The following is a 7,994-nucleotide window of genomic DNA, read 5'->3' on the forward strand; positions in this document are numbered from 1 at the left end:
TGGCCTATGATGTTCAGCCAGGTAAAAGACTTCCTGCTGTGAGAAAGCCCATTCTATTACAAGTTCTGGATCAGTACTATAGACATAGGCATACTATGGTACAACTTTTGCTTGTCTCCTGTGATGAGTACCTCCATTAGCCTTTTGTACCTGAACAGGGAATTGGTATTGGGAGAAAATCCAATTCTATGTTTGCCCTCAATTATTTGTTTTCTGTTTTTGCTTCCTTTCTCCTTATATCCCATTTCAAAAGGAGCAACCTGTTAAGTGTAATCCTGGCCTTTGCAAGTATTTAGTCTTTTTTTTTTTTAAGCTGAGTGTATCACCATTAAGTAACAGAGGCAAAAATGGCAAAACCTACCGAGAGATGAGGAGAAAACCATTAAAATCACATCATTGGCCAATATTCATTTTGAAATGTGTTATCTTACAAAGAAGTATTATTAGGCTTTCTATCACAATATGCTACTAAACCTGGAAATGTAGGTAGGACTTTTGCATGTTTTTATAATAGTTCTGTAAGACATTAACATTGGTTCACTTTTTTCCTTTGTCCCTAACTACATATAGATTAAAACAAGTTAACAAGCTATTATTAATTTGCTTTCCTACATATCTCTTTCTTTTGATTTCCCAAACAACTATCAGTCAGAAAGGGATTATTCAACAAATATTTGCTGGGTGTTTTTCAATTGAATATATTTCACTATGGTAAAAAGATGGTACAGAGTTTAAACAAACCTTGTTCATACTCTTGTAGTCTAATTTAACAGGGAAGCCTAAGGACAAATTATTCTAATTAATTATAAATGAGCAGATAGTTATCAAAATAATATGAAAGAGAATTGAAGAGTTACCATATTTTAAAGCAAGGGGAGAGAACTTTTACTAAGTTTTGACAGTTACATGTCCTTTTTTTTATTCCTTCTTCATTCTTATCCACTTATTTTTTTTATTTTTTGCATACACTATACTTGTTTTTTCTCTTAAAAGACTCACTCCAGAAGACTTTCCAGTTTTTCCAGGAATAAAGTTACTTTTTTTCACTTGATCCATGGTGTTTAAAAATGAGACAGACCCCAAGGAAGTGGCATCCAGCTTTCTCAGATTTGTCTGCAATGCCTAAATGATAATATCACCTTGTTTGCATCATCATGGAAGCAGTCATTGTTATTCTTGTATTTTCCCCACTGCCAATCAGGAAACAAATATTGGATTCATAATGTTCAGAATCTTCTGAGCCTTTGAGGGATTTTTAAAAATCTTTATTTATTCTCTTCTTATCCACCATGACATTTTCCCCACAGATTTTTTTTGTTTATTTATTTATTTATTTATTTATTCTTAACCAATAAAGTTGTAAATAGAGTCTTCCAAAACCTCTATTTTCCTGAAGAAAAAGAAGAGCAAATTTCAGCACAAAACTCAGAAATTGCCAAAGTCAAATAGCTTGGGTTGAGCCCTATCTGGAGGGACTCAACTCAGTAAAGGGAATCGAAAGTTTGAGCACATTCTGACAGGGTTAATAAGAAGTTGCATTAGGTGTTACAGCTCATTGTAATTTTCACACAAAGTATTACCTTCTGATCATCTTGATTCTGTATAAAATAGATGTACTATAAGCAACAGCATGAACTGCATAAGGATCTGAGGTTCTCTGCTTGCTGGAAGACAGGGAATGTTGAAAATAATACTCTAGAAAGGCTGACAAGCAGAGCACAAAGTGCTTAGAGGGAAAATCTTAGGTTCTAAGGTTGTCTTCCTACCAATGGAAGAATCATATGTTAGGAGAGCAAAAAATTTCATATTGAAATACCCAGAAGTCACAGATGCTTTGTTCAGTCAAAATATTCACTTTATGTATTTTTCAGTAAAGCATAAGAAAATCCACCTTCATATGCATTGCTTACTTCCATGAGATAGCAATGTCCATTGGGTATTGTAGTTGGTGGAAAATGTTTCCAGAATCTCCAGGAATCTTGAGAGTTACAGAACTTCTTAGGACAAAAAAATGTACAATTGTACAGAGGACATAGTGGCCTGTTGGGGGTAGGGATGGAAATCACCTCACACTGTGCCAGAAATGGAAGGCCTCCATAGGTCGAAATCTATGGCTATGACTTGAAACAATGAAGGACAGATCTAAGAGGTCAGAGCCATAAGAATGAAGATCTATATAACAGAAGCAAGGGACTTCATTTCTATCCATAATAGTTAATGATGTCTGGAAACCTCTCCTATGAACAAAAGTAGAAGAAAAAATGAAGCTGTCCACAGATGTCCAGAATCTGCACCTTCATTTGTTGTACAGTCACATAAGAGAAATGACCTCTCCAGAAAGTGCAATGTGAATGACTAAAGCTCTCTTTAATGCTACAAACTAATTCCAGAGCTCAGTAGGAACTCCATGCTGCATTTTCAGGGGGTAAAATATCAAGTAAATATTAATATATATTTTTCCTTGTGCCTTATTTTTAACTTTTTCCTATATTTTTTCTGTAAAAATAGGAATGACTATTTCCTTTCTTCTACCAAATACTATAGACACTATAAGTATGCAATTGAAAACAATAGAGTTCTCAGCTTTAATTATAGCATGTAATCATGATACCTACTATAAATAAAGGACATGTTTGTTTTCTTATTTTTAATAAGGGTAAAATCTTTTCTTTGTTAAATTGAATATGCCCGTAGCTAAATGAATAGCTTTGCCTTTTCCTGTATGAGCACCAACACTAAGTGCAGGAATTACCAAAGGTGGATGAACACTAGAAAGATAATATATGCATATGTATATATCAAAGATATACATGCATATATGCATATTTTTATATATGTGGATATAAAGGTTAGGAAGTTACTTTCTCTCTTTTTTTCTAGGAGATCGATATTAGAAAACTTTATTTTTTTTAACAGGAGATCTGAATGTAATTTGGAAGCTGACTATGAAATATTTTAGAAGGTATATAAAAACAATAAATATTTGTGTTTATAGTCTTATTATAAAAAATAATGATATCTGGTGATGGAAAAATAGAATTTGAGTATCTATGAATGTAAAGATACACTATACCAGGCATGAAGTTTTTCTCAATTAAAGCAAGTTCTTGTATTTGAATACTATTAAATATTATTTGAATAATATAATCATAACTCAGAGTATATGCTTAATAAATAACTTTTTAAGATTATAAAAAGGAGAGGTAGATGGAGAGAGAGTGAGAGAAAAATGTTGAAATAAAATGGAAATCAGACAGAAGTCACCCCTGATCATCATCTCAAAAACTTCTTTGTGCTTTTTTGACCCAAAATTATTGTTAGTATTTCTCTGCTGATTTTCTTTGCCTTGTCCCTTTCTGAGACACACAGACTAATTATGTATCCATCTTTCTCCACTTTTTATCTTTTAGTTTGTTTTTTTTTTAATTTTGTAAACCATTACAATCTGGAAAAATTAATAAAGTCCATTTCTGACCAGGTCATTTATAAATGGCAGCAGCCACTCTGCAAATACTGAGTTTTCAGATCACTTATCAGAACACACATTGGTGGTGTCTGAGTCCTTTGTATGAAAGTACTGAATTAAGGAAAGATCACATGTGGTTCTATGTTTTTTTTATGTCGTGTTATCAAATCATGACTTCAAATCAAAAGAATGAAAATCTTTTATATGAGTACAATTCCAGAACCAAATCCAAGTTTATGGAATAATCCAGTCGATGAATCCAGTGAGTGCCACAATAACCAGTCATCATTTCATAAAGTAGATTTTTTTTTTCTAGAAAAAGGAGGCTTTTCTGATAAAATTTTCTTTCTGGTAAGGATGAACTAACTTTCATTGTCTAGAGATGAAATAAGCTACTCAGGAACATCCATGTAGTGTGGATGTCTTGGGGTCTTATGCTCCTGTGTATAATTAATACATGGTTCTAGACCTGAAATAAGTGTTATCTCCTCACCAGTTGCATCTATCATAGCTGAACTTTCCATGTCTCTTTTAGCAACAGCTGAGGAAAACACTCTTAGGATATGAGCTACCTGAAGAAAGAGTAGTCTGAATGCATTAGTTTGCCATTACTTAGCTTGAATGCAGCCCTGCTCCAGTGAAAACAGGAGAAATAGCTGTGTTTTTCTTCATTCATGGCCACAGTCAATGCTTCAGTGACCTACATTAAGCCCTACTCAAAGCATAGGGCAAGAACAGAGCTTAATATTATTGTGTGCCAAGTTTACATTATACTGTAAGTTTGTATATCTATGTAACTATATATGTCTATCTATCTGACAATCTAATCCTAACACATCATATATCCCCAAAACATATATTTTGCCCGTGATCACACAACTAAAAAATTCTAGATCTGAGTTTGAATGTGGCTTCATTGGACTGAAGAATCTCATGCTATTCTCATTCCAATTTACTGTTCTTATATATAAAAAAATATATAGCTTGAAGAACTCTGAAGAATGTTTTAATCTGTTCTTTTGTTAAATACTAATCAGGCACAAGGCAGAACTTTATTCTCAAATTCTATGAAAAGCAATGTATAGCTTTTCTTGATTTCAGAGGCAGTGCATTAAATAAAATTCTAAAGATGTTTTGCTATAATTCTATACAGTAAATCCATTTCAGTCATTCATTCAGCAAATATGTATTCAATATCACTGCATGCCAAGCTCTGTTCTGAGTACCATTGTGGTGGAGCCTACCTTCTATTTTATGCAGGTGTCTGTGTGTGTTGCCTAGGTATGTAAAAAAAAAAAAAGGCACATCTTTGAAAAGGATGTTAGTAGTAAAAGAGTGAAAGGTAAAATTGATAAAAGTTTTGGGTTAAGTTTAACAAACCATGAATTCAACAACATACATCAACTCTCTGTATGCTAATTGTTAAACCCTAGTGACAGAATTCAAACAAAGAGAGAGAGAGAGAGAAAGAGAGAGAGAGAGAGAGAGAGAGAGAGAATATATATATTATTGAAAGTTTTAAGATTCACATTTGCTTTATATAAAAATAATGTGAATGCCTTTAGCCTAACATAGGGTACAAATAGCATCAATATTTGAATCTCACAATGGGTTTGGCCCTACCTGATTGATATCCAAACTCAACCTCTGTTTCCCATGGTATCCCCAGTAATTTCTGTCTGGTATTTCAGAGAGGATTTCTTACATGTATACATATACTCATTTTTTTTCAGTTAAAACAACCTTTTTCTGTTGGTGGGAAACCTTACTAAATGTAAGGCTATTTAGTTCTTTCAAAATGTAACCATCATATCAACGGGAACTCAATACCCAAGTTTTGTGAGAAACAGACAAATGTCCTATTAGTGCCCTGTACTTTCATTTCTCCCCTTGTTCTCACCAAGCATCTGTACATTAATGACAGATTTATTCTTTCACAACAATTCCCTGTTTTAATACCCTTATCCCCCTTTCTAAATAGGATAAAAAAAAAACCCTTATGCATGTCATATCACACAGATACCTGGAAACTCCGTTTACATGCTCAGTCTCATAAACGGAATCCAATTTTCATAAGGCTAGCATGGTCACTGGAATTTTTTAGGCTTCATGTTTCTCATCTTTAAAATGTTTGGTTTCAAAGTTTTATGACTATTTTTCCTATCTTTTAATACAATTTTAAGAATTGCAAAATGTCTGGGTCTTGTGGAAGTAGATCATTAATATCATTGTTTTTTAGAATTTTTGTTTTTATATTCAAGAAATGTTTTTACGTGATAAAACTTATGTCTCCCTCCAAATTTATTTGTGATCTCTCTGAGAGTGGCTGAGGAATTCAAAATGGGAAAAAGACAGTGTTATTATAAAGTGTCTGTAAAACAATGCAGATTTCAAGAAAAGAGAGATATGTATGTCAACGCTGTAAATTTAAAGAAGGCAAATTCCTCGTTACACAGTTAAGACTTTAAAAAAAATCTGCTATTTCTTTTCCATAGTAAGAAAATAACTGATATGTTTGCTAAAAACTTAATTTGTCACTTAGACAGATGGATCTTTGAATCCTGGGATTAAAAGAGTATTATATAAATAAAACATGAAGTATATAACCAAGAACAACATCAAAGAACTGCTAACCAGCACGGAACATAGATTACACGTATGATGCAAATATGAATATCAGTCTATAAAAATAATTATAGGAGCTCTGAAAGACTTTTTTCATTGATCTTTCTTTTTAAAATTTTATTATACTTATGTGCCACTTCTATAGCCTAGTGGAAATGAGGTTTATTGCACACATATGCCTCCTTATATTACCTCTAACCCTTGATTATGGAAATAATACAAGTTAAGTCAGCAAAATTCAGGGAAGCATCCTTTGATATAAGCAAGATTTCAAGTAATGAGAAAGCACAAACTACCCAGATTGTTTGTAACTATTTATTTATAAGAAGGTATGAATACTTCTGTGTTTCCATGCATACTCTTCACTTGTGGACCCTCTGATACACAAAGCATAAATCTAGTATAGGCTGTAGTTGGTATATAGAATGTGCCATCTGTAAAATCTTGGTCCCAGGGAGGTGGTATTAGGAGATGATATGGACCTTTAGGAGGTGGGAATAGTGAGTGCTCCTTGGGTCACTGAATGCATGCCCTTGAAGTGCATTGTTGGTCCTGGCCCCTTCTGGTTTATAAGGCCAGCAGTTTGCTCTGCCATATGTTCCAGTCATGATGCAATACTCTGGCCAGAAACCCAAAGCAAAGAAATGACTTGATCTTGGACTAGAACCTCCAAAACCATGAGCCAACATAGACCTTTTGTTTTATAAGTTAATTGTCTCAAGCATTTTGTTATAATAATGCAACACTGATGAATATTTCCTCTCTCATTGAACAGACTTAAAAAATACTCTTAAATCAAATGTTATAGCACATCTGTACTTCCTTGAAACTCTAAACAAACAAAGAATAGAGAAAAAAAGATAAAGAACCAATTTGGACAAAAGTACATTACATTTAGGTCAATTATAATTATAATTTATGATTTGTGGTTATTAGCAAAGGCCAAAAGAAAGCCAACATTTTCCTTCGAGTTAAAAAATAGTTGGCTGGGGATACAGGTCAGTTGGTTGAGTGTCTGCCTTGCATACACAAGGCCCTGGGTTCTAATGCCCAGCACCACACACACACACAAAAAAAAAAAAAAAAAAAAAAAAAAGCTTAATTGCAGTTTTATCCATTTAATTTTCTAGCAAAACTCCAATGAATTTAAAATCTATAAACAACCAAGATTTCAGGGTCCCTCCTCCCACTCCAGAATACTACATCATTTTTCTTTTCAATAAAAGAGGACAAGATATATTTAGAATTTTGATTATAATTTGTAAACACTATCTTATAAGCTAAAGTTCTGAAAATTTTAATAAACTTCTTGGAAGGTAAATAAATATTACAAGTACAAAATACATTGAATTAATATTCACTTATCCAAACAAATTGCATATTGCTGAGTGAATCATATTATTTTCTACATATTTTGGAAGTGACATGTTTTCTTCTTCCTTTACTTTTACTATTTATTGCTAATAGAAATTGGTTTGCCATTTTTGTCATGAAGATGAAGTCTCATATATGGAAACATTTTCTAATACAAAACAGAGTAATTAACAAACTAAATTTTCTGTTTAATTAAGTGAAGTGTATTAAAAATGAAATGCCAAAATGAGAATATCTTGCCTGGTATATTATAAACATGCTTGATATGTTAAAAATATTTTATTTTATAAACATCATGATTATTTTTCTCATGTATTTACAAATTATAATCAAAATTCTAAATATATCTTGTCCTCTTTTATTGAAAAGAAAAATGATATAGTATTCTCCAGTGGGAAGGTGGACCCTGAAATCTTGGTTGTTTATAGATTCTAAATTCATTGAAGTTTTGCTAGAAAATTAAATGGAGAAAACAGCAATTAAGCTATTTTTTGTAGTGCTGGGTGTTATTTTCATATTTTTTAGATAT

The sequence above is a fragment of the Marmota marmota genome, unplaced genomic scaffold, assembly GCF_001458135.2.
Source record: "Marmota marmota marmota unplaced genomic scaffold, marMar, whole genome shotgun sequence".
NCBI lineage: Eukaryota > Metazoa > Chordata > Mammalia > Rodentia > Sciuridae > Marmota > Marmota marmota.